At 31.1% G+C, this 18,343-nt stretch overlaps 2 pseudogenes; both read left to right on the forward strand.

Annotated features, from left to right (window-relative positions):
- Positions 1 to 646: 646 nt before the first annotated feature.
- LOC143205848 (translation elongation factor 2-like) overlaps positions 647 to 18,343 on the forward strand; it is a 79,202-nt pseudogene continuing 61,505 nt past the window's right edge.
- On the forward strand, positions 9,599 to 11,822 carry LOC143205834 (translation elongation factor 2-like; annotated as a pseudogene).

Genomic DNA, 18,343 nt, shown 5'->3' on the forward strand with positions numbered 1-18,343 from the left:
TATGGATTTAGGAATATTTCAACCAAAACCTGCATGTACATCTTGAATCCAATCTACAAAATTTTTGACTTCATTATGCACTGCAAGTAAGCATAGTATTTTTTTGTTTAAAAATTTTTTAATTATTCCAGCACAAGCCTAGGCACTTAAAGACCTCTATCTTTATGTCCTATGGTGAAATGCTATGATATCGAAGATGCATTATATATTTATAGTTCTTGGGTGTAACTGAAATTTCTATTTTAGGAAAGAAGAATGTGAAGCCCTTCTCTACACACCGCGCATTAACTCGAAATATGAAGAAAGGATAAGGACGGAAAAACATTTAGGCGTACATGGTTATCTGCTGGTGAAACTTTGCTTAAGATGATTGCCGCTCAGTTACTATCAATTTTTATTCGAACTTCCACATGATGATGAAGCCGCTCTTGGTATATATTACCTTTATGGATTTTCAAAACGCGTTAAATTTTGGTATTTATTTGTACATCATGATATAGAGTTTACAACTCTAGACTGATTCACTGTGAACGATTGGTATAAATTGAACAGGAATTACCAATTTTTTTTTAGTATATACAAATTACTATACTTCGGTTTTTTATTTTTATGCATTAAGAACAGTGATACTAACGGTCTTCTGACGATGTGTGTGTCTAAAATGGTACCCACTTCACATAAAAGTAGTTTCTACGCTTTTGGTCCTGTCTTTTCCGGTAAAGTAGCCATCGGCGTGAAGGCTTCTATCCTGTGACCTAACTATATGGCCTCAAGAAAGAGAATTTACACAAGAAGCCATCCTCATGATGTACCTCATTTGCCATCCTCATTTGCAGTTTGTTCGGTCTGGATCAATTTTTGGTTAAACCCAATACCATCACCATATTCTCAAACATGCAGAACTTGAATGTCATGAAGTTCAGCGTATCTGCCATAGTACGTGTAGCTGTGGAACCCACGAAATTCGGCCGATTCACCAAAACCTGTAGAATGTACGCAAATGAAGAACTTTACAAAAAATGGCAACAACACAAATTTATTTTCTCAAGTCATATCTAATGGAGTGAGATTTATTCTTAATTCTATTTACAGGATTCCAATGGGCAACAAAGGAATCCATCGTGGTGGCGATTAGATCATTCCAACCACCCGTCGTTGTGTGTATGCTTGCTTATTAGTCATTATATTATCAATAGGTCAATAGTCTGGGCAGACCTACAGCCCAGACTCATCGAATATGTTTATCAGTGTGAAATTCAGGTAATTTTTTGTACAATTAAACCTTGACACCATCTTTATTTGGTATTGAATGTTAGAAATGTGTTCAATATAACAGAAAACGTCACCAGATGATATAGCTTTATATAAATAGGAATTTTAAATTGCAGTTTTATGTGTTTTGGCAATTAAAGTGCTGGATACAACTAAACCCATCTGTATTTATTCTTTACAAACAACTCGGTTAAAGCCACAACACGGAAATGAATCAAGATGGCGGGATCTGCATCTTGTGTGGGTGGCTTTATCACGGGCACGCCGTAGCGTTTTTACAATTTTATATTCCGGGCAACTACTCTAACACTTAGTTATTCAACAATATATATAAGCCCATTTAGTATATAGGCACATCCAGCCAATTATTTATATGTCCAACAATATGTATTGTAACAAAAAAACTTCGAACAATCATAGAAATAGTCGCCAAAACACTATCCAATTTAACATCAATTATATAGTTTGTTTTTGGGCTGCCAAACATACACATGTATTTCTCTTCGAATGAATTTCTTCCATGCCTCTGGGTTGTTTTCATCAAATGGTATGGAATCCATTAAAACTTGCTAATTGGTTACCATACCAGTCTTCATAACTTGCTCCATCAAGTCCACTTCCGCCTTACATTAGTCCATGGTCTTCTGGTATCACTGAGGTATCATAATTAATTGGTCATTACTATCCCCATGTTCTGATTCTAATATTGTACTTAATTTTGTTGATTTTGTTTTCCCATTTTCTTCTTAAGTTTTCTAACTTTGTCACCTTTACCTATTACCTTCAACTCATTCATATATCTCTTTCAAACCAATATTCTGCTTTATGAGCTTGCTTCTATTATCCATCTCTATATAATCTAAATGACTTATTAATTTTTGTTCAGTTTTGTTTTTTTTTTCTTTTAACATTCTTCACAGCTGATATTCTTCTATTCTTATTTTCGTAGACCAGATTCATCAGAATCAAATCGCAATATGTTTGTAATCTCCATTACCATCAGATTCATTATCACTCGATTTCCGATTCGAAAACAAAATCTTCTTAATATAATCCAGAACTGTCTAAGTGCTGTTTGTCTTTATCATATCTTAAATATTTTTGCTTAGGGCTCTCTTCTTCGTCTTCGGATAACGCTAAATAATCAGGTTCTTGATCCACTACTTAATTTAACTTTCTCTTATCATTGACTTGTTTTAATGAAAATCACCTTCAACTTATTTTCACTAATCTTAATCATCATCAGACAGTCTTTCTTCTAGAATTGATTTCCAATTTAGACAAGATAGGTTCATTTTCATCAGGTTCGTCATCACTGTCTGCTATCTGCTCTTGAATATTTTCTTCATCTTCACACACATTCTTGTTTTCTTCTTCCTTTTGTAAAACTGTCTGCATGGAGTTACTCACAGATTCTTCTTTAAAATTTTCTATGGATGCCTTATATTGGTTTATCCTTTAAATTATAACTAAATTATTTTCTACTTTTGCTGGTATTGATTTTAATTTCAATTTGTGTAACAATCTTCTACGTAGAATTCCTCAAGCATTCGTTAGATTATATGTTTTTGAGTAAACTTAATCTCTTTTACCTCCGCTTTTTCTATTCCAATAAATTGTTTAACTTCATAAAGGCTTTCCATTAAATCCACTATTTATTCTTCGTGTCCATTTAAAAATAAGCCATCAATGAACATAACGAGATGAACATTATCTCATTTCATGTACCAACCTTTGGTGAATTTTTCAATCCATACAATGCTCAATTTAATTTATAGTATCTTGATTCAGAATTAAATCCCCCGATTTCCTGATATAGATATCTAGATCGATCTTTCCATTTGTAATATGATCGAGCGTCAATTTGATTTTTCTTTCACTTTGGATCCAGTTGTGTTGAATTGATATTTATATCAAATTATAATGATTTGTAACTGAACTCTTCTTCATTGGATTCAATAGCTTTTCATTCTACATGTAATTGTGTTAGACCCCTTGTTTTTAGTTTTCAATACTTCCCTGGTCCTTGCAACTTACACATGGTTCATTGTCTGAACTCTTCTCCATTTCTAATTACCACATTGATTACAAAGTTTCTTTATCCTACCGATAATAATATTGGACTCCATGTTACTCGTTTACTAGTGTTTTAGTGATCGTTGTAAATTATACACATGGTTGATTTTCTAAACTGCTGATTATTTCATTACTAATTACTACATTGATTACAATGTTTCCTTCTATCCTACTGATATTTCTGTTGGATCGCATCTTACTAGTTTATTCGTGCTGTACTGATCCTTGTATATTACACACGTGATTAATTTTCTAAACTCTTAATTATTCTATTACCATTTGTTACATTGATTATAACGTTTCCTTCCATCTTACTGATAACTCAAGATCAGATGTATCTAGTTTTCTGGTGTTCATTGATTTGGTGATGGTCATTAATCTTGAAGTGCTCTAGTTCTCCGAAATTAATTTCCGCCTGTTGCATACAGCCACTTTTCTTCTTTTCGTGTATATATAATTATATATATATATATATATATATATATATATATATATATATTATAGGGAACTAAAAATGTACCTAATCTCCATTGCCCTGCTCTCTCCGTCGTCAGCCTACTATTTCTTTTCATTTACATCGAGAATTCTGAGCCCATTACATTTTACGAATCAGTTATGATTCGGGACGGGATGGAATTGCTACACCACTTATGGCCTTGAAAAAAAGATATAAAGATTTATCTTAACCCAGGTATCGAGCTGGCTCTTGTATCGAGACAAGTCATATATTTAACAGGTTTGTCTAAAAAGAATCCAATCAAAGCAAGTAAATTTTGAAGAAAAACTCAAAAATTTATTTTATATTTTTACGATCCTATCAACTGGATTTAGCTCAATTTGGATTTATTGGATAGGGCAGTGTCCGTAAGTTGTCCAATCCTCTGTCTTTCAGAATTCCGAAAATTCCGTCTCTTTAAAGCAGACTCTGTGTCTAAACGTCTCAATACTTGATGTTCGAGACAATATTGCTCTGCAATATAAGTTGGGCCCTCACACTAAAAATACAAAAAAATTATAATATTTATAGATTATTAGGATATTCTAAAATCATAAATTACATTATCCCAACTATCATCAACTGGTACAAGTTTAATAGGTTCTAGAGGTTTTACCACCTTTTCAACTTCACTGCCTTCTTTTATTAGCTGCAATTACATATACATTTTTATATACACTTTTTATCCAGGCAGATACTATGGTGTAACTAGTATAAAAAAAGTACTGTATTGGTTTTCTTTAATAAATAATACACCTTACATTTAATTCTTCTGGTGGTACACGGTGACATGTATTATAATCACAAGGGACTAGTACAATATTCCCGCTGTTAGCAGCTTTGCATTTCTTCAAATGTAATTCCATCCTTGATACTCTTATGTGATGTGAGTTATTGTAAGGACAAATAACTTTTTCATTGGGACTGTAAAATATCGGTTAAGTATTATCTTTAAATTCTTTGGTCATACTTTACTTCCTTAATATCTCCATTGTATAAATTTCTGTATTATATGTTTTTAAGGATACATATATCTTAAAAAATACACCAATATATATTTTTAGTAGTTAAATTATAAATATTTATATGTGAATAAACGCACTTAAACTTTCAAATATTTCAACGTAGCAAATATTTTTTATCAGATTCTTTTGCCAAAATATTGTAGGTTTTCTTATTGACTACATATATGGAAGATCAAAGAAAAAACTAGAGATGACGAGAGAAAATCGATTGTAATCTCCGATATATCAATAATTACGTCAACCGATTTTTTCTTAATTTTTAATAGTATTCCATAAATATTATAAAACCTTTAAATTATTTTTAATAAATTATTGAAATTGTTACTTAATTTTAAAAGATTACGTTCACTTCAATACTTAATATAAAAGCTAATATAAACTTAATACTTAATACATTTTACAATATTTAAATAATATCGATATTTTTTTGGTCCGTGCGCTGTGTGTATGTTAAATCGCAATTTAAAATACTGACTTTATTTCTAACAAGATCTGAAAAAAAATTTACATTCCTAGGTGGTATAAAACATAATTGAACAATACTTACAACAATAAAATATGCAGCATTTTTAAGAGAGTTTAGAAGATATTAGAGTTAAATCATAAGCTATTCACACAAAAATAAACGCAATAAAACTTTAAAATATTTCAAGGGAGCAATTTTGATTCGAATGAAAATCGATATCCTCGACTGATAAACCGATTTCCTTCAAAAATATTTAAAGATATTCATTCTCTAAACATAATAAAACCCCTTAAATTATTTTTAATATACTTTAAAAATTAGATGCACCTCGCTACTTATATTATTTTAATATACTTTTTACAGTATTTACAGAACATCGATATTTTTTTGTGCCTCTATGTCAATATTTTTATATCTTCTTAAAAATATCTAAATATTTTTTGTGTAATATCGAAGTTCTTTCCAGTAGCAGTTGCTGTTAAAAAATATCAATATTTTACTCATCCCTTATATCCATATACTTTTTTTTTAAGTTGACCTTGAAAGTGAAAAGGAATACCTAAAATTAACCAAATTAACTCTGCGGGAACGAGATACCGGGGGTGTGCAACTCCAATGGTAAGTAGTGGGGTAATGTTACGCTTAGTTCAATCATTGGCGGCGCTAACAACGTGAATTTGATTGGTTAGTTTAAAATAGTTATGCAGAATCCTGTAAGAAAAATATTTTGCTTTGATTGGTCTGCTATTTCGCCTGATTACTTTGTGCCTCCTATTTACTGGTCAATAGTATTAAAATGAAAATCAAATTTAATGTTTAAAATTGATTTATTAAAATAAATATATATATATATATATATATATATATATATATATATATATATATATATATATATATATATATATATATATATATATATAAACAAAAAGCAAAAAAAAACTATATGAGTGTAAATAAAAAACAATTATGAACTCTATTCTAGGCAAAATATCTATAATTCTTCTATAACGCCTTATCATATTTGTTTAGTGGCAGCAGTTTTATGGGATCTATTATATTAGAGTTCTAACTAAACTTGATATATTGTATGTAAACTTTAAATACTTCCGTGTTAATATTGTATTAACTTCATTAAATCAAAAGTACAATCACACCTCATAATAACTTTTAAAATTTGGTCTCAAAAATCATTATGGATTAAAAAACACTAAAAATGTTTGTGTTTTTTAAAGATATTTAGATTTTAGATAGACAAATATTGCATGTTGTCTCTTTTTCAGAAGTTTTGTTAAATTTCCTGAAATAATTCTAAAATACAATATTAGACTCCGTTTTTCTCCGAGCAAAATTCTCTGGAACTGAAAATATAGACTCAATTTGTGATTGAACCTCAAATAGTACTAGATCTCCCGTTAAAAAAGAATATAAATTATCTAACAAGTTCATCTTCTTCACAATTTTCTCCGGGAGAATGATGTGAAAAAATTGAAGTGATGATCGAGCATATTAGATGAAGGATGCTGTTTCTACCTCGATGACCTCTAATAGATCCAACAAAATCTTTAAACAATCTTGGTTAAGGTTTGTTAAACAAATGTAGTTATTTGTAAATTAGGACAAAATAGATTTCTTTAATGTAATAAATCCCCTAAAAGTAGCAATTAAATTTGTAAATGATAGCACCGTAACAAATATTTTCTTAACAAGGCAATCAATTTTAAATATACAATAGCTCAACTATAAATATGTGCTTTTAATTAACATTTGTAACGTAATAGAGTTTCCGTTTGTACACACACCTGCAAATAATTTATTATTATAAAATTGTTTCTAACTTTATTCATAATTTATAACGAATTAACAGCATCAGTAGCACCAATCGTTAACCAATGTAGGCCTATGGCGGCTGGGGATGACATCACGATTAAAGATGCTACAATGTTTCCTACTTTAATTCGGAAGTTCTTAATAAATTGTCTTTACCACAGAAATATATTTAGATATGCGTTATTGCATTTGCGTTGAATTGCTTTATGGATGTTTCTTTAGTAAAATTAATACAAGGTAAAGTAACACTAAAAATACATACATAATTATTTAATTTATTAAACAAATAATTATTTAGGAATTTACTTACCCGAAACACAATCTACTACAAGAGCACCATCAGTTACACGAAGGGCAGCAGTTACTTCAGAACGGAACTCTATGTGTCCAGAGGAGTCAATCAAATTAACCAAGAAAACTTTTTATTCTTTTTCGCGTTAATCAAGGATATTTATGAAAACATCCCTATCTTCGAGTTCAAAATACATACATATGACCCTAAAAATAGATTAGTTAATATTTTTGTTAAAACAAATATCCAGCTTTATTTTTAAGAGATAAAGCTTCAGAACGACTAATCAAAATTATCACATATGTTCAGTAGTTTGTAAATTTCATCGTTCAATATTTCAAAAGACTACATATTCTTAATATGCTTATCTACGTGAGCTATGACGGATATATTACGAATGTTTCGTTTCTTGACTATCATGGCACAAATTTCATCTTCTGTAAAATTCACCTATATCAAAAATAAATGTTAAGAAATCGTAATGATTCGAAACATAAAAGTGTGTGCATATGTATAATATATGCACAACATAAAACCTTCAAACAAAAATACAAACCAAAACCTTCAAACAACAAACTTAAAAATGGACCATGTTAGTGGCGGCACCAGGAATTTAAACTAGCCAATCACAATTTGCGATCGCAGCGCTGTCGTTGATTGAACTAAACAAAACATTTCTATTTTTTCTATGCGTGACACTAGCGATTGGAAATATCATTTAACTTCTTTCATTCGAGATCAAAATGATGTTAGGCCGACTGCACGTTGTCGATATGTTCCCATGCCACACAACCGAATGGTTCCAGAATAGTCTCCGTCAGTTCGTTGATCGAACACATTGCCTTATCTTACCTGTTGGACTAATCAACTAGCATTTTTGTCGAATAAAGACCTTTTATTTAAACAAATATGGTTTTTACTTTAATTACTAACATCAAAAGTGGGATTCTTATCCAGCCAAGTGTGTGGTTAGAATATAATGAACATTTGAAAAACTAGAACATTTATGCTGAGGTTGTAATAGTGAGTTAAATAATTAATAATTAATTAATAAAGAATTACTCTATTAATATAAGTGGTGACAGTGATAAAATAGCCGATGGCAAAAATGGTAAAATCAGACTTTGTAGAAGCTTTGCTTGTCGTCTTATCGAAACCGAAGCTAGAAATAACTGAATTAGCGTAAAAATGCTGTATGGCGTGGTAAACTTCCTCATCTGATGCTTCTAGTGCACAAGCTGTGCCGTCAATCATGCTGTCAAAAATTGATCCCTATAATAGCAGCTATTTTATGGGGAATGTTTGGATATGCAATTAATCTAAACTACAAATTAGGGGTAGGTGATAGCATTATAAAAGTTAAGGCAAGTCAATCTATTAAAGTCCGGTATATTTAAATGTCAAGCTACATATAATAGTACAGGGAAAGAATGTAATATACCTTATTCTTGGGTTTGCTAACAAATAATCTCCGAGTTAACTTGCCTATAATGCAACAACTCTCTGAAATGGTGTCAATATCCTATAAGAAATTATAATGGCCACTATTTCGATAATATACTAGGTGTCGCAACAGATGATAACAATCGTATATCAACTACGTCAGCAAGATACTCTTCGAGAGACTCTAAGAAACTATATAATTTCTGATCAAAGCGTTGGCCTTTGTATCCTAAAAGTGTACATCGCCATATTCCCATTGCTCGGTCTCCATTCCACGTCCGCCTCGAATAGCGAATGAGTTATCAAGTGCTCTCTATGTAATTGGTCAGCAATGCCGATATATATTTTCTTACGGTATCCCTTAGTGATTATGGAAAATTTCACTTGATTCATTTACCACAATGACCTACTTTGACGCACTGTATTAAGTATAATTGAATACGAACTATGTCTTTTTAGTCTGAAGCGGCGTGAACTGAATCTGAACGAAAGTTAATTTAAATTAAGAAAGAAAAAGATTTTAAGCAAGTTCAAAGCACCGTCCCGCCTTTTTCCCGTTCTGTCATCATTGTAGACTCATCTGTTGTACTCAATCATTGCAAAAGGCCCATGCTGAAATTAATTGTCGGTTAATATATTTAAAACCAAATAATTCTAATTGTTCTACTATACAACAAAAGACATAACAATTCATTATAATGATGACTGTGGTGCAGAAACATCCTACAAACAACAAATTTCCGAAAAATCGACAGACATATAAAGCCGATGATACAGATCTCTTCAAGTCGGAGAACACATACGGTATTCAACGTCGCCACCTGTGAAATTACAAGAGTTTTACGGGCGGCATAATTGATATGTTTATATATTAGTTCTAAATGATAAGGCTTTGCTTCAGGAATTAGATGTCGTCATAGACTGGAACGTAATCAATAAAACCAATTTAAAAATATATAAATCTACTGATGGATTGGAAATAAAGTATGGCCTATTTATATTCCAAAAAATATGATAGGTCCAAAGTATATTAATATAGACAGTTTGTTATATGATGGCGAAAAAACACAAAAAATGTTTTTAAAAAGTCAAAATGTTCCTTTATTTCGTTTTCCTAAAATGTATTCATAGCAGCAGTTGTGTATTTGTTGCGTATAGGGAATATTCAGTGAAGAATGAAAAATATGTTGATAGGCTTGAGATATCGATTATGAGAGTGCTTCGATCAAAAGACAAGGTTTATACTCAAATTCTGACCATGACGGATGCATTTTTAAAAATTCTTTTGGCGTTATCTTATTATAAACAAAAATACAGACGTACTACTACACATACATGACTACAGATAGACAATTTTCTACAAAATACTAGGAGGAATACAATGCACCAAGAAGACAGAGCAGCAGATAGAGCAGCACAATTTACATCTCCAACTTCTCGATTTTGATCTGCACTGTTTCCAGTTTACTGCACACCTGCATAAGAAATTAAGAAAGAAAGATAAAAATTTGAATTCAAATATCTACCGGGTGTTGTCTTGTTTTGTTTTGATTTGGATTAAATTGGATTGTTAGTTAGACTGTTTCGATTTTCAACATTACACGACAGTATGAAATGCAGACTATGTAGAGCAAAATGTTTACATATTTCTGAATTAGTTAACAATAAGGTATTTTGAATTAATTTATGTTATAAAATTGCGAATTATATTATTTTATTACCCCAGTTATTTCAAATATGTACCAGATGCTTAAACTTTATTTTAGTATACAAACAATATTTGTAGTTACTTTTATTTATTATGAGATTTCCTCTGTTATTAAAGAAATTTGATTTATGCTTCCAAATATAACGAATTTTTAACATTTATTTTTGATTTAGGTGAATTTTATAGCAGGTCAAAAATTACATGATAGTCAAAAAACGAAACATCCGTAATATATCTGTCATAGCTCACGTAGATAACGGAAAATCATCTTTATATAACAGACTCTTTAGTACCAAAAGCTGGTATTATCGCTGGTGCCAAATTTACAGAAACACGTTTTACAGATAATAGAAAAAATTAACTAGACAGATCTATCACCATTAAATCAACGTAAGCTTATTAAGAATATATAGTCCTTTGAAATACTTAACGATGAAATTTACAAACCACTGAACCTATGTGATCATTTTAATTAGTCATCCTGAAGCTTTCTGTCTATAAAATAAAGCTGGGTATTTGTTTTAACAAAAATACTTAATAATCTATTTTTAGCGCCATATCTATGTATGTTCAGCTCGAAGATTTTTTCATAAATATTCTTGATTAACGCGAAAAAAAATCGAATGTTGTCTTGATTAATTTAATTGACTCCTCTGGGCAAGTAGATTTCTGTTCTGAAATAACTGCTGCCCTTCGTGTAACTGATGGTGCTCTTGTTGTAGTAGATTGTGTTACAGGTAACTAAATTCCTAAATAATTATTTGTATAATATATTAAATAATTATGTATGTATTTTTGGTGTTACTTCACTTTCTATAAATTTTACTAAAAAAAATAAAAATTATAAATAATACATATATAAATATATGTCTGTGGTAAAGACAACTTATTAAGAACTTCCGAATTAAAGTAGGAAACATCAAAGAAAGAATCTTATAGTGTCCTTATAATATTTTAATTAATCGTGATGTCATCTCCAACCGTCCCAGGTCAACATTGGTTAACGATTGGTGCCATTGATGCGGTTAATACGCTATAAATTATAAATAAAGTTAGAAACAATTTTGTAATAATGAATTATTCGCAGGTGTGTGTGTACAAACGGAAACTGTTTTACGTCAGGCTATCGACGAACGTATTAAGCCAATCTTGTTCATGAACAACCAACCCTTTTTCAATTGCAGTTGGTGGCTGAACAACTTTACCAAACTTTCTGACGTTGAACAGTCTATGGAGTATTTAGGAATATTTCAACCCAAAAACAGGATAATGACAACAATAGATCGTTCTGCATATACATCTTGAATCCAATCTACAGAATTTTTGATATGATTATGAACTGCAAGTAAGCATTGTATTATGCACGCACTATATAATTTACAAAATAACTTTTATGAAGTTATTAGGAAATAAAGATATTGTTGGTAGTGCATTGGAAAATTATAAGCCTGGATCGAGAATGTATTATATATTTGTAGTTCTTGGGTGTAACTAAAATATTTATTTTAGAAAAGAAGAATATGAATCCCTTCTCTCCACACTGCGCACTAACTTGAAATATAAAGGCAAGGATAAGGATGGAAAACAATTTAGGCGGACCTAAAAATTACCTGCTGGTGAGACTTTGCTTCAGATGATTACCGTTCACTTACCATCCCCAGTAACTGCTCAGAAATACAGAATGGAAATGTTACACGAAGGTCCACATGTATGGATTTTTAAAACGCGTGAAATTTTGGTATTTATTTGTACTTGATAATTTACAACTCTAGGCTGATTCAATGTGAATGATTGATATGTAGCGACCTTGATGCATGTGGAATTTTATATCGTGGAATAAGGGTCTACAAAATACCGAGAAATATAATCCCAGATGTTGAACACGAGCGGGGTGCCCACAGCGCCAACAAGAACCCGACAACGAATAGTTGGCGGCAACCCAGAGACGTTTATCTGGGATGTTATTGAAGGGTATTTCGGTCATTCAGTGCTCAACCCTCGTTTGGTTTAGACGTGCCACCATCGACTGCCCAAGCCTCGTCTTCAGGTAACTCCGCTGCCATCCGTTTTATTATTTGTATTTTTCACATTTTTTTTATATTGGCAATAAATAACGGTCACATAATGTAAACACCACTGTTTCATTTCGTTTTACCTCCATTCACCGAGCCACATCATTTACCCTAAAGATATAAACTAAATAACAATTAACAATTTTTTTTAGTATTTATATATTACTATACTTCGATTCTTTGTTTTGTTTTTGTTTGGTTTATTTAACGGTCCTCTGACTTAATTTATACCTGATCGATTAGACGAAGATATTGATGACGGCAAAATCAATCCCAATGACCAATTCAAAGCTCGTTCTAGGCATGTAGGATAAAAATACGATTACTGCGTTACCGATGCCCCTACCACACAATGCCATACCATAGAGTCTGTTATTTCATTCCTGACGGCACTGGTCCCAACATTTTGGTCGACTTTATTAATGGTGTACAGTACTGGAATGAAATCAAAGACTCTGTTGTGGCTGTTGAGTATGGTTTAATTTCTGTGGTAGGTATACACAAGGAAGCCGAGTATTAAAATTGGCTTAAGATATATTTGTTAACTTTTTACATAATTCCTTTAGACATATAAATCACATCTCGCTGCCTAATCATTGATCACTATTCTTCACACCTCATATACTGTTGAGCTACTATTTTTTAAACCATTTTCTATGGTCTTGACGAATAACTTTTGGATTACTCACTGAAGGGTCATTTAATATACATGCTCAATCTGCGTCATCGTTCGTGCATGGGTAAAATAGTGGACCTTGATCACTATTGCAATATTTAGTCCGAACAAATACGGAGATTCCGCAGCGAATTCGCTTTTTTAAAGCGCTTTTTACATCAGACCACATTGATAGAATAAATTCTAAATATGATCTTTTAGGAAATTGGCTTGTATTTCCATCGTGGGTGTCATATTCTTTCTTTATTCTTGGCCCAAGTACTTTATTTTCGGGCTTTTAAATATATGCCGTTTAGATTTCTATTAACATGTAGTCTATAAGTTGTACTTTATAAGGCCTTGCAAAAAAGATCGACGTCTCATCAGTGAATATAACATTGATTAAAAAGGATAGGAACGACATGCTAGTCAGCTAGTGGAATCCTCATAAAGTATTTAAGTAAATATATAATTAGAGAATGATATATATTAGGAGAGTTAGTGTACAGTTCTTTTGGTTTCAATTTTAAATATTTCTTCCGTACACTAGAAAAAATAAAACACGACACTATATAGAGTATTGAACGAAAAGTTGCACGTGTCATAAAATGTCGAAACAAATGTGCTGTCTGGTACCTGGAACACTAAAAACGACGTTACGAATTATGTCTCTGCTTTTGTCTAAATTAATCTTCCACTGGCTTTTGTTTTATAGATCATACCCACTATTAAGCCAAAAAATAGCAACGCCCTCTTAATTTTTTTTTTCAAATCATATTTAATGGAGTGAGTTTTATTCTTAATTCTATTTACAGGATTCCAATGGGCAACAAAGGAATCCATCGTGGTGGCGGTTAAATATTCCTACCACCCGTCGTTGTGTGTAAGCTTGCTTATTAGTCATTATATTATCAATAGGTCAATAGTCTGGGCAGACTTCCAGCCCAGACTCATTGAACCTATTTATCAGTGTGAAATTCAGGTAATTTTTTGTACAATTAAATTTTGATACCATCTTTATTTGGTATTGAATATCAAAAATGCGTTCGATATCACAGAAAGCAGCACCAGATGATAAAGCGTTGTATAGGTAGGAATTTTGAATTGTTTAAATCATTATATCATGGTTGATTTAGGGATTCTATCCATATTTATACTTTACAAACAACTCGGTTAAAGCCACAACACCGAAATGAATCAAGAGGGCGGGATTTTTATATTGTTCGGGTGGCTTTATTACGAGCATGCGCCGTAACATTTTACGATTTTATTCAAAGCAACAACTTTAACATTTAATTATTCAACAATATATAAGCCCATTCAGTATATAGGTGCATTCACCCAATTATTATATTTCCAACTATATGTCTTGTAACATTCGCAAGATATGTTAGATTAATGGTATATTACTTTCGGTTCTTAAGAATTCTTACTTTTTGTACATTTGAAATAGGGGCACTAATAAAACATTAACAATCGTTAACAAATTATTATATTAAGAAATGTTTCATTAAAATTTATCCAAAAATACCTGATTTCTTCTACAGATTTAATTGGCTGGTTTTCACAATGTGCAAACATGTTTGTTAAAAAAATATGCCTTATAATATTTCGTATTTATAATTTAATTTTTACAGATATATATTCAAGTTTAATATGTCTAAAAATATATCAAAAACCATACCATAAGTCATGTATATAATATTTGACAGAACTGCTTTATTATTGAATTTTCCGTTTTAATATTATTATTTTTATGGAATCATAATTATTTATCAGATTATTATTTATTATAAAAGCTAATCTATACTAATATATGACATTATTTTTTAACATATCTAATATTTTATTTTGTTGTTCAACATAAATGAAAGGATCGTAAAAAAGTTTCCCAGATCTTAGTCAATACTTGGACAAAATGTATACGCTTTGTCAATGACAATCCATTTTTTCTACAGTACAAATAAAAAGGACGTGATCCATGTTATCGTCAGAGAGTAGACGGCAGACTGCATTTTCATTTGGCATCTGCTTTTTAATTCACAAATATAACAACTTTAGGGGTCCACACTTGCTGGGGAAAGCGAATTATAGGAGAATTGGGAAATTGGACAGTAGGGATTGACAGTACTTTGGTTGAAGGCAGCAATCCGACGAACTGTAGCAGTTAAAAAGTATGAGCAATTTAATGTATATTTGGGTATACACATATTCTAGAGCTTACTTAAGAGTTCATGTTATCAATGTTTTTAGTATTTAAATTTCAAACGTTAATTCATCAATAAACTATTATATTTCCTCTTATAGATTTTAGAATTAATTAATAAACTTTTTGGAAAAATGACTTGTTTTAATGGTTGACCATAAAAAAAGAAACAAAGTAGAAAATCACTTTCCAGGCGATGTGCATCCATTATTATATTTTTTGAACCGATTTGATGAAGGTAATTGGGCAATTAAAATACTGAATTGAGCTGAGTTGCTCTGTATTTATACTTTATAAACAAGTCAGTTAAGGCCACATCACAAAATTAATCAAGATGCCGGAATCTTCGTCCTGTTTGTGTGGCTTTAACACGAGCATGCGCCGTAGCCTTTATACATATTTATGTTTCAAGGCAGCAAAACATTTATTATGCAATCGTGTATAAAAACACATTTACCATATAGGCGTCTCCAACAATTATTTATGTGTCCAAAGTTCGGCCACACTGACCTCGCAAGACTTCACTCCGGCCTGCTCCTGGAATATGTTAGTTATTGTTCTGGTTTTTCTATAATGGAAACATACACTTAACTACTTGATCTTTTAAAATGTCTTACCTTGATAATATTTTCTTTAGAGTAAAATTTTATACTTTACATGCTGTGTATTTTATAACTTCTGTGAAGTTAATTTTTTACTTTTTGTTGGGGACCTGCAGTTTATTCCTTCGGTGAGATCCAACTGCTAAACACCATTTTAAATTCTCTTAATTGCCTGGTATATTCAATGCTTCTTTTTCTGTTTTCTTTTTTATTTTTCTTATTATCCTTATAATATACATCTAGTTCGGACAGGAGTTCGGTGGTACTATGAACTTAACTTAAACATTCTCTATATATTTTGATCAAACGATGATGTCTCGATTCCTAATTTTTTAATTATTCTATACTGATGGCGGAAAAACTTCCTGATCGTATGACTGCATATATCCCATGTGATGGAGGGCTGGCTGCCGACATTTATATGCATGTCGTGTTCATTCACCTTTCCACGTCTGTCGTGGTGATCACCGGTTGGTTGGCTACGCCTATGCTGACAGCCTGGCTTTAGACGTTAATAACAACGTCGCTCGTGATGGCCCCTGGTTGTTAGTAACCTTCATATCAGTAGATAATTTGTTATCGCTTGCATTGGTAACTCTAGTGGTTGTTCTTATCGTTGGGGTACCCCACATAAGTATACCCCTTGGCAAGCCCTCTTTACTTTCTTTAAAATAACTATATATCTGTATTAGATATCGATGTTATTTCCAGTAGCTCTGTATATTTGTGTTCTGAATCGCATCTTAAATTAATGTCTTTATGTCTAATACGATCTGAGAATAGAATTGTCACACTCGAACACTTGTTCCCTCCTATTGACCAACCACTTTGATAAGATTACTTTGAGTGAAAAAAAATAAATTGAATAAATTTAGTGTTTAATATATTACTATTTATTTAATAGCTTATCACTTTTGGCGCATAACACTAATATAAAATGGATTTCTGGAGAATTTATCCCACTTGAATATTCTTTTGTATATAATTTTATTTTTATTTCGTTTATTGGAGGAATGTTCTTTTGTATATAGATTTCTTATTATTTTGGTTATATTTAGTCATTTAATTTTCAATCCTAAGCTAGCAAACCTTGATACTCAGCAATGCTTGTACTTATTGTCATATCAAGACACTAAATGATAGAAAACCGAAGTAATAATATACAAAAAAATAATGAATATGTTAATAATTATAAAAAAATAAAATATGGAATAAATTTTACAAGAAATAAAAAAATATTTATCTCTAAAAATATTTGTCAACTACATAAGTTAAATCATATATAGTTAACAAACATAAATTAAGCACATTTTTATAACATAAAACAAACAATCACACACTTATAGTAAATATTTATAGTAGAACATAATTTATTTGGTTTGGATAATATAGCTTTTGTACTTTTCTCATTTTTCATTATTACATCATTTATTGCATCAGGTGTTTTGTCCTTGTTTGTGATGTAACCACTGGTGTTCGTGGTTGGTTTGTCTAAAAAGAAACCAATTAAAGCAAGTCAAATTTTGAAGAAAAACTCAAAAATTTATATTACATTTTCAAAATCCTGACAACTATTCAATTTGGATTAATTGGATAAGGCAGTGTCTGTAAGTTGTTCAATTCTTTATCTTTCATAATTCCGAAAAGTCTGTCTCTTTAAAGCAGACTCTGTGTCTAAACGTCTCAATACTTGATGTTCAAGACAATATTGCTCTGTATTATAAGCTACTCTCACTAAAAATACAAAAAATTATAATATTTACACATTAAGATTTTCTAAAATCATAAATTACATTATCCCAACTCTCATAGACTGGTACAGGTTTAATAGGTTCTAGAGGTGTTACCACCTTTTCAACTTCGCTGCCTTCTTTTATTACCTGCAATTTTATACACTTTTTATCCGGGCAGGTACTATGGTAACTAGTATAAAAAATGTACTGTATTGGTTATCTTTAATAAATAATACACCTTATATTTAATTCTTCCGGTGGTATACGGTGACATGTATTATAATCACAATTGACTAATACAAGATTCCCGCTGTTAGCAGCTTTGCACTTCTTCAAATGTACTTCCATTCTTGATACTCTTATGTGATGTGAGTTATTGTATGGAGAATTAACTTTTTCATTGGGACTGTAAAATATCAGATAAGTATTTTATGTTTAAATTCTTTTTGTCATACTTTACTCTCCTAATA

This window comes from Rhynchophorus ferrugineus, unplaced genomic scaffold, assembly GCF_030347505.1.
Source record: "Rhynchophorus ferrugineus isolate W39M unplaced genomic scaffold, kcgeb_rfMv2 rfM17, whole genome shotgun sequence".
In the NCBI taxonomy this organism is placed as follows: domain Eukaryota; kingdom Metazoa; phylum Arthropoda; class Insecta; order Coleoptera; family Curculionidae; genus Rhynchophorus; species Rhynchophorus ferrugineus.